The sequence below is a fragment of the Solanum pennellii genome, chromosome 6, assembly GCF_001406875.1.
Source record: "Solanum pennellii chromosome 6, SPENNV200".
In the NCBI taxonomy this organism is placed as follows: Eukaryota; Viridiplantae; Streptophyta; class Magnoliopsida; order Solanales; family Solanaceae; genus Solanum; species Solanum pennellii.
The window spans coordinates 7840787-7856877 of record NC_028642.1 but is presented as its reverse complement, the minus strand read 5'-3'; the positions used below and the strand labels follow the sequence as shown (position 1 = coordinate 7856877).

General features: G+C 35.0%; 1 long non-coding RNA gene across 1 annotated transcript; it reads right to left on the bottom strand.

The window, feature by feature from the left end:
* Positions 1–5305: 5305 nt before the first annotated feature.
* LOC107021630 lies at positions 5306–8416 on the bottom strand. Its single transcript, XR_001457053.2, has 2 exons — positions 7556–8416; positions 5306–5828 (listed from the first exon to the last, which is right to left on the bottom strand). It is a non-coding gene; the product is annotated as an uncharacterized LOC107021630 (long non-coding RNA).
* Positions 8417–16091: the final 7675 nt, after the last annotated feature.

Here is a 16091-nt window from a genome sequence, read left to right as displayed (position 1 = left end):
GAGAGTCATCTATTTTGAGTCCAGAAATCATTCATGAGGCCTTAGAGAAGGTCAGGGTGATTAGGGACAGGTTGGCTACTGCATACAGTCGGCAGAAGTCTTATGCAGACAACAGAAAACAACCCTTAGAGTTTGATGTTAGTGACCAGGTCAATTTGAAGATATCACCTATGAAGGGGGTGGTGAGGTTTGGCAGGAAGGGGAAGTTGAGTCCGAGGTATGTTGGGCCATATGAGATCCTACAGTGTGTTGGTGAGTTGGCATTTCCTGCGGAGCTAGCTTCTGTTCATCCAGTCTTTCATGTCTCTATGTTAAAGAACTGTCTGGGTGATCCAGCATCGATTGTACCTATCGAAGGACTGGGGTCGAGGAGCACTTGTCCTATGAGGAAGTACCTGTTGAGATTTTAGACAGACAGATCAAGTGGCTAAGGAACAAGGATGTTGCCACAATAAAGGTATAGTGCAGGAATCATCTTGTTGAGGGTGCTTCGTGGGAGGTCGAGGACGATATGAGATCCCGCTACCCTCATATTTTCAGCCCTTGAGGTTAGACTTCCTACTCTTAAGTCTAAGTTTCTTCATCTCTCCATTCTTTGTTGCTATTGCTTGTTTTTTAATAGTATTTATGCTATGATCTGACTGCCATTACGCTAGATAGTTAATAATGTCATTCGGGGACCAATGTTCCTAAGGGGGGGGGGATAATGTAACAACCCTAAAAATGGCTATGCTAAATAATGCTTAATGTGTCTAGAATGCCTACCATTAGACCGTGTTCATACGGATTGATACGCGTAGAACGCGACCTCTGAACCCTTGTTAGATCCAAGCGAACTAAATTGGGGAGTTAGTTGAGCTAGCAAAGGTTAGGTCCAGCCATGTAGGGCTCTCGAATACAAAATTTACTCGGATGAGTCTTTACCGGACTTAAAAAGGGAAAATATTAGGTTTGGAGGGTCTACGGGTAAAATGGTCTTTTCAAGGCCAAGGCTAATATCATAATTACCCTAAGGAGTTATTAATTTATTAATTAATTTAATTAAGTGGATGGTTCGAGTCGGGTCGACCCGAAATGACCCGTTCGCGGTGGTCACTCCACCCGGGTTCAAACCCCAATGGAAGCTTCTATTAAATGTATTTAATTTGAGGTTTATAATCTGATTTTTTAAGGTCTTAATGGTCATTTCACTAAGATAATCAAATCAGATTTTTTATTAAATTAATAAGGAGTCCTAGTTTGACTAATTCCCAAATCTAAAACTCCTAATACTAAACTATTTCTCACGCTTATCTCTCTCACGTCTCTCCACTTATTTTTCACGTTTTCTCTGCCAAACAAGAGTACTAAAGAAGAAAAATTACTAAAGTTCTTCACACTTGAAGAAATCACACAAAAAAATATTATCAAAACATAAGCAAAAACGTTAGGCAAAACGGGAAGTTTCTCCGTCGAATTTGTGTTGAGGTTGTGGAGAATTGGACGTGTTTTGTGAGAGTTTTGGACAGCAAGTTCAAGGTTTGAACGACATAAAAGGTATGAGTTTTCTTACTCTTGGTCCCTTTCCCAGGAGACCCCTAAGATTCAGTCAATTCTAATCCGAAAACTAAGGTTGTTTCCCCGTTGCATGTCCATGTCACTAGCACCTATCGATGGTTGTAGGTTGGTATGTCTGCTGGTAGATATTAGACATGTAATGTGTTTTTGTTATGAATATGTTCATAAATGTGTGTTTGGAATCGTATGACTAATAAACTATGTTTTTCGAAAATATGTGTTTACGTGTGTGCAATGTGTAGCCGTGACTTTTGAACACAGATTGGGGCATGAAAACGACAAGTTTATGGTTGTATTTTATGTGCACAAGCTTGTTTAAATCATGATGTTCATAAGTGATGTAAAAATGTTGATTTGAGTCCAAACTCTTTATCGAAAGTGATCTTGAAAATGCACCTAAAGAACTCACAAAAAACAACTCCAAACGTATACACATTTAACGTGAAAGAGGTGAGAAAATAGGCTGCAAAAATGTGATCAAAATTCCAGCACTTTGATGTTAGTTTCGTACCTGTGACATCACCATGTTAAAAGTCATAGAAATAATGTAAGTTAAAAAAGAATGTGGCAAGGGGGATTCGACCCCGTGACCTTGACCGAAAATGAAATACTAAAAATAAGAAATAAGAGGAGTGGGATTCGAAACCACCACCTCTCAGTCAGATATAAGGAGGAATTAAAAGAAAAATAAAAGGTTTGAGGCGTGTGGGAATCGAACCCACGACCTCTAGGCAGAATAAAAGGAATTCAAGGAGAAAATTAAAGTGGGGCTGTGGGGGGTCGATCCCACATCCTCTCGGCCAAGAAGGAGAAAATTATAAGAACATATAATAAAAGGAAATGAGGTTGTGGGGTTTCGATCTCACATCCTCTAAGTCCCAATGAACGAAAAATAAATAGACAAATCAAGGGGGAAATGAAATGAAGGAGTTGGGGCTCGATCTAGGGTCTCCAAGTCGTGTGTATCAAACCCAAATAAATAAAAACGTAAGTGTTGTCCAAGGGATTCCAAATCGGGTTCCCTTGCCCGAATTCCGTATTGATACATAAGTCATACGTGAATTATTGTTAAAAAATAATGTTCCCTACATAAATCCAAATTGAGATCTTTGCATACTTACAAGATTCATAAGTCTTGTACCACATAATCATAGGAAGATTTGAATCACTTAAACAAACTATGATTGGAGCCTCATGGCTTGTATGTATAGACCCATAAGTCAAGCATACGTGTAATGTAAGTGAACCTAAGATGTATGTAACGAAATGATGATACCCTAGAAGGGTCAAGTTAGAGTGTGAAAACACACTAAATGGCCAAGTGCATTGGCATGTGATGAAATGAACATTCACGTAAAAAAGGGTGAGTAATTATAAAGAGCAGATATGCTAAAGCTAATGAATGGGGTGACAACATGATAAGAGGCTAATGTGAAAGATGAGAGCAATCTCAAATGAGCCTCAGTAAATGTTACCAAAACGTACTCACCTATGAGAGTGTAAAGCTAAAGAAGAGATCAGTCTCTATGAACACTCTACCGAAAGTATTGACATTAATTTCTACTTAATACTAATGATGAGATGAGAAATCATATATTGAGCTATGATGTCCTCATACTAGAAGCGAGCTTCCATGACGTATGAGTTGAATGTAATGGAACTTTATACTGAGCACCGATAGGCTAGCTATGAGCGGTGATGCCTTCTTTCGGAAAGGGTGGAGGTGCACGTAACCCTCATGAGATGAGACTGTCCGGCATGCTGGGTATGGTTCTCTTTATATCTCCTAGTCTTTGAACCTATACTGTCAATATAGGGATCTAGCAAGGTTCAATTCCCTATGTACGCTAGCATCTTTTGGATCACTTTGGCAGGTAATTCCACCTCTTTTCGGTGTGGGGAAGACACAAGATTTTATGATGTTCACATGATCTATGTCGGTTAAAGTTAAAGTTCCCAAATGAATGAATGAGGCCAGCCTCAAATGATGCACATAATGATATGAATGAGACCAAAGGTGTTAGGATAGGATAATCAAGAGGTGAGCTAGACTCAAGTAATGACACTAGTTCATTCTTGATCATTGCACAGCAAAACCCGATGAGAGTCTTAAACTACATCCTAGGTATGACTAGTGTTTACACTAGCTTATGAAAGAATGAAATGAAGTACGTATGAATGAATGAAGCAGACTCCGTGTCTGCTAAAAAGAAGGCTCCCTAGTTGAGGTCCCATATGTTAAGCCCTCATTTTTGGAAGTCTTAATGTCAAGTCCATGATTCCAAGGTCTCATGGCATATGAAAGAATGATATGAAATATGTTATGTGCTATATGCAATATGTTATGTTCTATGTGTAAGATGTTATGTGTTGTGTACAATGTGATACGTATGATGATGCATGTTACTCTAATGGCATGACTTTCCCAATTCAAATTTGGCAAGTCCCCTGACTTTCCTAATCCCTATTTGGCAAGTTCACTGAGTTGACTTTCCATAAATCATGTTGTTAGGAAAGATCTATTCTTACTCATGCATGTCCTTAGTGTGTGCTTGCATATACCCATACTTAGTACAAGTGTGTACTAATCCCATATAACTCTACATTTTTAGGTGCAGGAACAGGTAAACGTTAGAGCTTACAGATCGACGTTGAAGCTATCCGGACGTGGAGCATTCATCCGGACTTGGTAGGACTTCATGCATTCGAGGACGCTTGCCCATTTTATTCTAGCTTAGTTATAGGATTGAGCTAGAGGAGTATGTTCCACTAGCGTTTCTTTCCCGTTTCATTTCAGACATTGTATTGGTGTCATTTTGGCAAGTATACACTTAATGTAGTATTGAACTATTTATTTCATTTGATATTCTTAATATTAGATGGTTGATGGTGAACGTATATGAATTTAAGTAGAATGACTTACATGCATGTTACGAAACAAAAAGTTAAATTTTTCCGCTAAAATTAATCTATATGAAGTAAGGATTATGTATGTAGGCTTGTCTTTGACCTCTGAGAGGTCAACGATGCCGGTCTCGTCTGGGGTCTAGATTCCACTCGTGACAGTACAACCATCTATAGCCCCTGACTTGGTGAAATTCCACTCTTTGAGGCTTCTTCGATGGTTGCTTAAAGACTGTTATGATCAGATTTCAACTAAACGTTTCGAAGCCTATTTTGCAACTTTGACTTCATTTTTGTTTTTAAAAAATCACAATTTTAGAAGTCGCCACTTAATTTTTTGGGGAAAATTAAGAAACCCATTTTTTTTTAAAAAAAAAAAGGTTTTATGAAAGGAAATATTTTAAATAAAATCATAGTCGGGTAAGGGTTAAACTAATTCTCTAAGGAAGGGTTTAAGCATCTTAAAGAATCAGCTAACACACTATTGACCGAGGGACTGAAAAGTTTTTGGCTAATTTTATATATAAAAAAAGATAATTATTAAAATTTTGTATGAAATTAGGTAAAACCTTTTTTTACTTTGCAAGTTCTCAAGAATAATCCAAAAACTTAAATCTTCTATCCATAGTCATGTTTTGAACTAATACGAATAATTCAAACTCTTAAACATGGATTAAAGAACCTTGTTTTTTAATAACACTACGAAAGGATATAGAAAATCCTAAAGTCATTCATAAAAAAGTCATAAGTTAAATTGAAAGACAATTAATTTATTTTGAGAAATTTAACAATTTTATTTTATTCAAAAATTTTATACTAAATAGTTAGTTCAAACTCATAAACATGGATATAGAGCTTTTCAATAATTATGAAAAAACATACAAGGTTCTTAAGTCATTCTACAAGTGATAAGAAATAAGAAATACAATTTAAGAAATAACATTGATTTTGGAGAGGATTCATCTAGTTCAAAGGCCAAACAAATAAGTTAGTAAGATCATAGCAAACACACAATATAAAAGAGTTAAATATAATTGAGAGATTAAAATTTGGGCTTCCAGGCCCTTAATCTGCTACCCTGCTACCACTGCTGCCATATTGATTATGGGTTTCAACCCAATATTTATCTTCAATCTTCAGCCTTCTGAGGCTATTGGAACTCTGCTTCAGCTGCTGCCATTTTCAGGCTTTTCAAGTCCAAGGAAATGCTATTTTTTTAGCCTTTTCAGCTACTACTGATGCTGTCTTCTTGGGTGTTTAACCCAATAATATTAGCTTCCTTTCAATCGATCTAAAGGAGGTTGACTCAAATAAAAACGAATGCAAGAGATAGAGAGTCGAAATTGACTCAAACAAGAGAGTTCATGCTAAATTCAAAGAAGAGGAAGAAAGGATTAATAAGTGAATTTAATAAGCATGTCGGAACAACAAACCTTAACTTAAATAAAGATCAAACAAGAAGGAGATCACTTAACAACACAAATGATTCCATTAATCACAACTCAACTATAACTATAAGAGATTAGCAACAGTGATTAATTTCAAGCCATATAAATTAGTATTTGTTCAACAGCCAAGATTTTTATAAAGAAGTACAAATGAAGAAACTCAATTCATATTTCTATCAGTATTCAATTTCCAACAAGACAGACATACTAAAAGAAAAAGTTTTGGTAAAATAGAGGGAGACTTCAATACTTCAGCAATAAAATAGATAAGCAATTTAAGAACTAACAAGTTCAACATAGTATTTTAATTCCAAAATTTAGATGCGGAGGAGTACACGACTTGTATTCTTAATTGTATGAATTTAAAGAGGGCAGCGAAAGGGGAGGAAACCATCAGAAATAGAGGAAGATACTTAATTTCCAATCCTAACATATTTTTTCACATTCAAACCAAGAAACAATACAATCATAAATTCTAATCATATATTTAAGCGAAAAGAAGATCAAAACATAGATAAGGAAAGGGACAAATGAATATTTACCATAAAACTTAACAAACTTTAGAAAGAGTTAAGGTGACCGTTTAAGAAGACAAGACTACTCAAACAGACATATATATATAGTTATCTTAAGACAGTTCACTGCATAGAAAGTAAGATGAACAACTAAACTTGAAACATGAGTTCATACAACATGAGTTACTGGGAAAGTTTCACAAATGTTAACATTTCAAAGGAATGGAAAATACTTAAGAGAGGCAGTAACCAGATCACAACAACATCTAATTTGAACTTGAAAGAATTTCTTTCCAAGATGACCAAGCTACTACAATCTAAATGGAAATCTTCATATCAAACAATGCGTCATATATCTTAAACTAGGAAGACAGATATATATATTTTGTAAAAACTAAAAAATTGAAATTTCCAACAAGCTTTGACCATTATAGCATTGAATCATTTGTTGTTAAAAAAGTATTCATACACAAGTGAACAAGAAATCATATTACTATTGATGGTTAATGAGGCAAACTAAACAACAATCAAGATTAATGAATAACTTTACGTTCACACTCAATGTATTCGGAAACTATCAAAACTAATATAATAATAGGCACATATTCTAGGCTTGATAAGAGTGCAGACAACCAAATAATATAAGCCAAAACTTAAAACCCAAAGTGGAATTCCATTATACAAGCTAAAATTTGCTCAAAAGTAATCAAATTAAAGCTAAATAATAAACAACAAGGAATAAGGCCAAACAGTAAGCAACAAAAATATTGGAAAAGGGAACTTAAACAAAGAGTGAATTGTAGAAGATAACTCGCTAAGAGGGTCCTACATATTATTATGAGAAATTTTAGAAAACTTTTTGTAGACAATCTGATAGGCAGCAAGAAGATGGACCAAATAGAATGAAAAGTCGATATTGAAATGACCATAAGAAAATTAACAATGACCAACGAGAGAACAAAACTCTAAATACATACTTCTGATCAAACCAAAAAGAAACCATCAAATTTAAGCTACAAGGGACATAATTAAACTTGAAGAATACAAGACAAAGGAAATAATTCCTAAACGAAAGCAACTAAACACATTACAAATAATTAGTCGAAAATAATAAGATGACACTAAGGTTACCTGGTTCTGGGATGCGACTGGAGATGAAGGAGGGACAAAATGCTTCAACCACCGACCTCGACCTCACCGAATTCTGACGAACAACAAGCGAGAAAGAGGCTACAATCTAAACTTGAAAGACTATGGCTTTGAATGTCAAGAATATTTAACATAACATTGTTTTTTCACTCTCTGTCCGTACTAATTTGACTCCTATATTTCCCAATCCTTTTTCCCACCTTTAATAATGGAGAAAGAGGAGGTATTTATAGAAGAAAACTAGGGTTCCAATCTTTCAGGGGGAAACGGATAAAAATCTTGGATTAAAGGGCCCGTTCAAAATTCAAACTCCCAGAAACCTTTTACCAATAAAGGGAAACACCCTTTTTCTGAGATTTCAACCCATTCCTGAAGAGGAAAGGGGATATGGACGTCTCGGATCAATTTGATTGTCCTTGAGATGCTACGTGTCTCAATCCCAAGGCGCATGGACTATTTCACATGCTTTTCTAGTGCTTTGCTATACGAACCAACAGGGTTGGGAACAAGAAGGCAATAAAATTGTAGAGTACCATTGCATCGCGTACAAGGCATGAAGTTTCCATGTATTTTCGTATGAACTGGAGATGAGTAGGGGCCGTTTGGTTGCTGTTTCTGCTGCGTTTTGGAGCAGTCGTGAAGACACTGTGATGTTGCTGCTGTTATTCTGGAAAATGCACGCGATGGCTGTGTTTTTCTTTGAGAAAAGAAGGTGGGCCAGGTCAGGGTTAGAGGTGAGTGGGCTGGGTCGATTGGAAATTGGGGAAGAGGAGTTGGTTGATTGGAACTAAAGTGGGCCGATCTGGATTTGGGCTGCTGGAAACGCCAAAAAAAATGTCCCAAAACTTGGTCTTAAGATGATTACGGATTAAAAAAAAGAAGGTTGGTTATAATTTAACTAGGCTTCCGCTATATGAATTTAAATTACAGACAATTAGAAATTAAAGATGTAGCCAAGCTTGATCATAGGATAAGCTCGACTAGTGATGATATAAATAAAATAATTAACTTAATCGTAAATTAATAATTCAAAATTATAACCGTAAATTAAACTAAACTAATATAACAAAATACTTACTAAAAATTAAAACCTTTTTGAGAATATTTTCGAAACGTTTATAAAATAGGCTAATTATATATAAAAAATATATATAAACATATATAATACTTAAAAATTATAAAAATGGTGAAAACTATATAAAACAAATTGAAAAATATGATGAATTTCATAAAGTTAATTATTTCATATCATTTGGAATTTAAGAAACTCGAAATTTAATTCCAATCATGGAGGGTCAAAATTGGGTGTCAACAGCTGCCCCTCGTTTGACTTGGATTGATGAAAGAAATTCGACCCAAATGAAATTGACAAATCAAATTTTAATTAACCACATCATCATCTTTCAGAAAAGAGCTTTTGGTACAGACTTTAGAAATTGTGGTTGAACCCTGAAAGTGGGTTTCATATATATCTCGGGCTATACGAGAATTTTAGGTCACTTGTAATTCGATACGCTTGATTTAACGCATAATTTTGAGAGAATGCAAAATATATTTCTTTGTTGAAGTATGGGGACATCGAAAAGCTCGGGCTTGGAATGAGACAAAGTTCGCCAAAGTACATTCGAGTTTTCATCATTGATCCCGCCTACATATCTCTAAACTTTGGGAAAAATCAAACTACTTATAGTTCGACTCAATCGATTGAAAAAGAAATCTATTATGCATATCAAACCATTAGATTAAGGATGAGTGATAAGTTAATTGAGCATGGAAAAGAGTCTTGCAAACACCTCAACTATGAACGTGGGGCCCCTTCACACCCATAGGTAAGAACTTACATGAACATAACTTCCAAAACTCTAGGTGTATTGTCACTCGAATTCGAAAAATTTCCTTCGGTGAGAGTTAAAAAATTTCACTAAAGGCGAAACTAGAACTATTAAACCCAAAAAGATACCCACACTCCGTAGGATAGGGATGTGGTTTGATTGTCGTGGAAGTCATTTCTGAACTCGCATCCCAAGAGTTTGATATTTCCCTTTTGACTATGTCCCAGTTCGCTGCTAAGAAAAAGTTCTACGTTGTGCTGCGTTTGACGTAGTCCACTTCATGCGATTCAAAATCAGGAAAACATTTTCAGTGGAAAATGTAATATAAATACAAATTTAATTTGGGCAAACCTGGTTTAATATGTGATACAGAAGGAGATGATGATCCAAAATGATATATGAATTTGAACAATGTGACGGTTCAATAAAATAATTATAACGTCTCACGTTGAAGGAAGTGACGCTCCAATAATAATTCAATGTGTCACATTGAAGAAAGCGACACTCCAATAATATTTAACGTGTCATGTTGAAGGAAGTGATGCTCCAATAATAATTTAATGTGTCACATTGAAGGTAGTGACACTCCAGCAATAATTTAATGTGTCACGTTGAAGGAAGTGATGCTCCATAATAATATAATGTGTCACGTTAAAGGAAATGACGCTCCAATAATAATATAATGTGTCACATTGAAGGAAGTGACGCTCCAATGATACATTAATGTGTCACATTAAAGGAAGTGGTGCTCCAATAATATAACGTGTAACGTCCGAAGGAAGCGACACTCCAATAATAATTTAATGTGTCGCGTTAAAGGAAGTGATGCTCCAATAATAATTTAATGTGTCACGTTGAAGGAAGTGACGCTCCAATAATAATTTAATATGTCACGTTGAAGGAAGTGACGCTCCATAATAATATATCATGTCACGTTGAAGGAAGTGATGCTTCAATAATAATATGATGTGTCACGTAGGAGGAACTAACGCTCCAATAATACTTTAACGTGTCACATTGAAGAAAGTGACACTCCAATAATACAACATGTCACGTTAAAGGAAGTGACGCTACAATAATTTAACCACGTTGAAGGAAGTAACTCTCCAATGATAATTTAAGTGTCACGTTGAAGAAAGTGACGCTCCAACAAGAATTTAACATATCATGTTGAAGGAAGTGACACTCCAATAATATAATGTTTCACGTTGAAGGAAGTGACGCTCCAATAATGCCTTAACATATCACATTGAAGGAAGTGATACTCCAATATAATATCTTTTGATAAATGACAAATTTCAGAAGTAGAGAATAAGGTTAGAACAGAGCAATTTGATTAGCTTTTGTAGTTTGGGAAGCCGATAACATTTCTGGTTGCCATTAAAGCAATGTCCTCCCTTCACTCATAGAAATTTTTTAGTCACGAACACAAAGATTAAGAAATGTGAAGACTTTTAGACGCGTCATGACAATCTGGTGACCATATAGAACGTGAGATTCTGGAAGAACACTTTGAGAACTTATAATGTGAAAGGAGGCGTTAATGACCGATTAGGGATTTCACATGATATGTCTCCCTACTTAAAATCTATAATCTCTTGTAAAGAGAAGATAAATTGATAAAGGATATCTTCGAAAATTGAAGTTGACCGAAGTTTTTGAGAACTTTGAACTATTTTAAAGAGTTGCCCTTGTTTCCCGTTCAAAGGTACTTAACTGATATAATTTGTATAAAAAAGACTGATTCAACAAAATGCCCCAGTTTCCTGTGAGATATGTAGTTTGAAACAGTAGGAAGACCGAATACTTATGTAGGATTGCCTACATATCTAGCTGGACCAAGAAATCAGGTTTAACGTAGTTCAAACTTGAAGCTTATCAGAATAAAGAGAATGAAAGATTTTCTAGAAAAAAAGGAAGAGGTTTTGAAAGAAAAAATAAAGAAAAAAATGAAGGACAAAGTCCATCAACATAAAATAGAGGATAAGAGTCAGCTTGGATTGGATACTTGGCCGGGAATTCCTTATAATGAAATTTGAAGAAACTTGGCTCCTTCCATTTTTCTGGTGGATGTTTGATTAGATCATTCAAAACTCCAAAAAATCTTTTGAAATTTACCTTCAATTGTGGTAATAATACTTGCAAAACTTAGTTGTGAGTTAATAACAAAAATAAAATTATCAAAGTAAATGATATAGCAAAAGATAAGTTAAGGTTCAAGTTGATAAACTTATATTGGTCTGGATAACGTCATATGGTCTTCATAATTATGCCTAGCTATTCCATCTATAAAATGGAGAACGTGTAAGTCACAAAAAAGAAAAAGAAAAACTTTATTAGAAAATGAGTAAGAGTAGAAATTATACGAGTTATGATGAGGCCATTGTGGATCTAATGATGCCCTGTAACTTTATTGTTCCTACATCCAAAGAAAAATTCTTAGTTTAAGAGATTGATTCATGTTGGTTTTGCCTTGCTATCCTGATGCCCCTTTGCCTTCTGGATGAAAAGCTTGTCTGGTCTCGAAATGTAACTTGATGGAATTTTTGAGGACCCTCCTCAAAAATTCCTCCGCGATTTAAAACATAATATAACTTTTGAACCCTTTCTAGTTTTTTATTGAATTTTTTAGTGAATCTCAAAATTTTGCCATAGTTGCAACTCTGAAGTGATCGTTGATTCTAGGTTGTTGGAAAAACTCCTCTTCTAACGAATTTTGAGATCCTCTCAGAATTCTACCCTAGTTTCCATTATAAAGAAAAATGAAAAACTTATGGGGAATATGACCGAGCCGGTGTGACACCTACATATCCTGTTGAGCAGAAATCAGGTCATACGTAGTTTCAACCTTGAGAATAGAAAAACATAACCACGGAAACGACTGAGGCCCACATAGGACGCCTACGTATCTCACTCTTGAGAATTTAGGTCGAACGTAGTTCAAGTACAAGAAATCATCAAAAGGGATAACCGAATGACCGAATCATACATAGGCCGCCTACGTATCTCATTCTTGAGAAATCAAGTCAGACGTAGTTTATTACATATAAAAGATGCATAAAATAGAAATCAAATTCAAAAAACGATTACAAAGGAAACAAAGCGATAAAAGGCGATTACTGGGAAATGAAACAAACAAACAACAAATGTAAAACTTAAAGATACCAAAGTGCAATTTCCAGAACAACTTGCTTCTTCATCGCAACTGGTTACGCCAATGACTACTCCTTGTGCTTGGGTAGCGGATTGGTGCTCACATTCGGTAAAGCTTGAGCAAGTCATACCACTTCGTTGTTAATCAGATCTTGAATTTTGTGTTTGAGAATGATACACTGCTCGGTAGCATGTCCAACAACTCCTAAATGATAAGCACAACACTTATTGGGTCATATCACTCGACTGAAGTATTGACAATATTGAATTCCACTGGATGAAGTATTCCTGCCTCATTGAATATTTCAAAAAGTTGTGTTCGTATCTCACACAATTGAGTGAAGACTCTGGGAGACTTTTTCTCCAAATTAGGACGAGGTGCATTGTTTCAAGTATTTTTCATCGAACGTGGAGAACGAATGTTGCTTGATTGTTGCAAACATAATATTGTGAATTAGGATAGCCTGGAAGTGGATGACGATTATATGAGGTATCTCATTGAGTTGTTAACATCATTACTTCTTTCTCCTTTATCTTTCCAAACGAGCCAATTTGTTACCCCCTATTAGAAAACTGAGATGAGGTAAAACTCATTATTCTACCAATCTTGAGACCATCTTAAATCATTCTCTAGCTTTGATAACTTAAGCAAATGTTTTCCCACTCATTGTCAACATTAGTTCATATATTCTTAATCCTGAGCTTAAATGAAGTAGCTGATCATTTCTGATTTTTCCATAGGTGGGTGCACCCTAATAACTTTTTCCCTCCAACTAATGTCATATTCTCGAAAGCATTAAATCGACTTTGGTTTTATCTTGGTAATAGAGATTCTATCAAGATCAATCTCAACATTAAAATTATAATGATCCACAAAAGCATTCGCTAGATCATCCCAAGTATGTGATTTAGTCACGTATTGCTTTGAGTACCACTCCAAGGCTTTTCCTCTTAGACATTGATTGAATAACTTAATTCTTATCCCTTCGTTGTTTCCAACGTCGATCAAATTTTCACAGTAAATTTTTAAATGGAAGAAAGGATTTCCTGATCCAGTGAACTTTTCAATGTTTGAAATATTGTAACCATGTGGATGCTCATCTTCGGTGAATGTGCACAACTCTTCATATATAACACTCTAGCTATTATCAACCCCACGAATACCTCTAATAGAATCTTATGAGCTTTTCATCTTCCTACTCATCATTTCAGCATCAATTAATTTTGTATCATTTTCAATTTCAACATAGTGAATACCATATTGCGGTAAAATTCCTGAGCCTTGGTAACATGTGGAGTAGTGACATAAGTGTACACTGGCGGAGCATGATGTGTTACTGTTGGAGCTTTTGGAGGAGAAAATGTGTAACCAAGAGGAGTATCCTGAGTTAAATGAGTGAGTGAGGAACTTTGAATTTGCTGAAAGGTGGTAAAATAATCTTCTTGCTTGAGCTCACTTGAAGTTGGAACCAAATGGGACATGGGCCCTTTTTGACGAGCATCAGGTGGTTAATTCTGAGAAATAGCTTGGGATTGAGCTACCTGGAGATTCAGTTCACTAATTTGTCGCTCTAGACAAGCAATGACTTCCATAGGTGATTCTGTTTCTATCGAGGAACTAGAATTGGCTGCGACAGATGAAGAGGGGATCATTTCGAACGAAGCAACCGTGTTGATAGTGAAATCCATTTTTGACCGATTTATCTTATTATCCCAAGTAAGAAATGAAGATTCTGTAGAATTTTCTTTGACCTTAGACCATGTAAAATATGAATGTTCTGCCAGCGGGTACTTTGGTGAAGTGAGCATGTTTGAATACGAACACAAATCAGTCTCTTCTTCTAAAAGTAACTCAAAAAATAATAGAGTTAGTCCATTAATAATTAGTCCAAAATTAGAGGAGGGAGAGACCCTAGAAAGTGATCAATAGAGAAAATTTGATTATTTTGTGAACTAAAACTTAGAAATTTGAACAAGAAAACTATGTGATTTGAATAAAGGTTCAAATGTCAAAAACTTTTTGAAGGTTAAATTGAAAAGCCCTTTTGAGAGTAAAGACATCTTAAAACCGACTTGAAACTGATGAAATATTTAGTAACGCCGGCTAGGTAGGTGTAAAAAATAAATTTCAAGAAACAACAAGGTCAACATGAATTTGAATTATGACCTAATAATTTTTTAAATCTCTATTGAACCTAGACCTTGAGTGATTTTTAACATATTTTGATGATGGACTCAAAGAGTATTCGGGAGGGATAAAAAGTTGAGCTTATATTCCAAACAAAGTTTTGAGACATTGGAATAGAATAATGAACCAATCATGTTTAAAGCAAAACATAGGTAGAGAACACAAGACAAGAAAGCACAAATGAAACAAAATGTGTAACATTTAACACACAAACAATATATAACACCTCCTAATATACACGTGACTTTTTGAGCCAAAGGTAGGCATAATATTTTAAGGATGTGTAAATCGTTAATGAAACATTCAATTTCCCCAAAAGAAAAAATTATATAAATTTTACGAATAAACTGAATGAGGATACATAATAAGGGAAAATTGATACAAAATAATCAATCCGCGCAGGGGTGCACTCCTAAACTAAGCTTCCAATAAAGGCCTTTGCTCTCGAACTTCTTGATGCTTTTGAATTTCTTGTGACTTAAACAAAGAAACTACCTATAAAAATAAAAACCTCACCTCAAGAGATAATGGTACGCACAAATCGACATACATATACTTTAAATTTAACACATAGTTGATGATCATATTATATTTACTGTGCATCAATTAAACGAAAGTGGTCTTCTAATGGCCGCAACACACCTTGGTAATTGGGTCGTCTTAGGTTAATGCATTTAAAAGAGAGTTCTGGCTTCGCTCTATGCTAGTTGACTAAGAGTTGCTTTTGAAAGACCGGGACCCAAGAGGACAACTTAGGTTGAAACTCACAACAACCATTGGACGCATGACGAACCAATAAATTGTCGATCATTTCGGAAAAGGGTTAAGTATAAAAAGCCCGGTTGTGGTTCCGCAAAACCATTCTTTAATATACTATACATATATTTGAAAATGCCAAGAATGTAATATGATAGTTAATAATCAAAATTAAACATATAATTGCATAAAGTAATAATTAATTCAATAAGAGTTAGCCAATTAACAAAATCCTTTTTGTTGGTACCTAGATGAATCCCCAACAGAATCGTCATTTTGTTACAATTCGATTTCGAAAACTAAAAGGTTCGAAGCTGATTTCGCAACCTTGACAATTTATTTAATTTTTGCTTGAAAAAATCACAATTTTAGAAGTCGCCACTTAATTTTTTAGGAAAACTTAAGAAAACCATTAATTTTATTTTTTTTAAAAAAAGAGGTTTTATGAAAGGAAATATTTTAATTAAAATCAGAGTCGGGTAAGGGTTCAACTAATTCTCTAAGAAAGGGTTTAAGCATCTTCGAAAATCAGCTAACACACGGTTGACCGACTGATTGAAAAGTTTGGCTAATTTTATATATATATATA